Here is a 1,570-nt window from a genome sequence, read left to right on the forward strand (position 1 = left end):
TCGAAGGCGAGGTAGGAAAGCAAGGAGTGGGAGGGACGCATCGGAGGGGCCGCAGAGGCCGCGTCTGGCTCCCCCAGAGGTACCGCACCAGCTGCTGAACCCGCGGGCTCGGCCAGTCGCCACCGAAACTCCGAAACCCCGGGGCCGTGCTCTGGGTTCCTAGGCTTGGTCCCTAATGCAGCCCTTTTCAACCGTACCGGATTTCCCCTCGGAGTGATAAGGAGTCATCGCCAGTGCTTTGCTGGGAATTTGTGCTTTAGCCTCGCATTCCCGCCACTTTCCTGAATTCTTTGGAAGACAATGGTTTGTGCCCATTTGTTTTACCTAGGGCACAGACTAAAAAACTGGGCAAACTAAAGAAACGAATGCAGATCTTTAGAGGAAAGGTAAAGAAAATTCCGGTCTTGTAGAGCTCTGTGGTTCAGATCCAGGTAGAGGCAATCGCTCCCATTTACTGGGCAGGCGTTGAGTGCTCGGGACTTGTCAACAGCTTCCAAGTTTGGGGGCCCTCTGGCCGCTTCAAATGCTTCATCACCCAGTTTGAATCTATCCTTGAAGCCAGGATAGATTTTCTCAAAGGTTTCGTTGAGTTTCATCCCTCGGAATTGTTGGAAGTGAAGTGTGGATTTAATAAATTGAATTTTAAGGTTTTTGTTTAAAGATTATCCAGATAATCATTCACTTTTTTTTAAGCCAAAAAATTCTATGACGGTAGCCTGAGGACCTTCCTTGCCTGCTTTCTGACCAACGGGCATTTAACTTTTTCGTCTAATTATTAGGTTATGGCAGGTGAGAAAATCCAATTTATCCAAATAATTGATTGAATTAATGTAAACCACATTCTTGTGCTTAAGACATCTGCTCCTGTCTAGAAAGGGGGTTGGCCCTTCAAGGAAGGAAAAGCTCCCCACCAGCACCCTAGAGATTCCCTGCTCTCTCTGTGGGTGCTGCTTCCCATGTCCCCACCCTCCCTCTCCCGACAGAGCTTGTCTTCCAGGGGTCTCTGCAAAAGTTCCCCTTTCTTGAGAGACAGGGTTGAGTAAAGAGCTTGGGAAGGATCTAAAGGGGTAGCAGTGTTGCAGGGGTGTTAGCAATGGGGGACCCTGAAGAAAACAGCTGCAGGGAGAAAGATCAGGTGGCTTCCTCCACCCTGGACAGATGGTCTTCAAACCCGAACCCACACAGGCTTTGTCTACACTCCATGATAGTGGGGAAAACCAAGGTTATCCTGATGCTTTGCAGCAATGGATTGTTTCAGGGTAGACACTGAAAGAATCTTATTAGTGTGATCCGCATTTGTTTGTGAGCGAGGTCTAAAAACAGCAAAGGGAAATGAGAAGCTGAATCTAAGCCTTCTCTCCTCTGCCCATATTCAGGGTTGAGCTGAGGGATTTTAAGCTTCGATTTCTGAAATCATTGTTTAAGTTCTCCGACATCAATCTTCCTTCGTTTTTATTGTTTCCTGGAGGTTTTCTGAGGCAGTGCCTACGTAAGCAAGCTAATTGTGGTGGGGGTAGAGAATTAGAGGACATTACTTTGAAAAAAATAAAACAAATGAAAGTAAAAAAAA

Source organism: Otolemur garnettii, unplaced genomic scaffold (genome assembly GCF_000181295.1).
Source record: "Otolemur garnettii isolate 467f Iridium unplaced genomic scaffold, OtoGar3 scaffold00018, whole genome shotgun sequence".
Taxonomy (NCBI): Eukaryota; Metazoa; Chordata; class Mammalia; order Primates; family Galagidae; genus Otolemur; species Otolemur garnettii.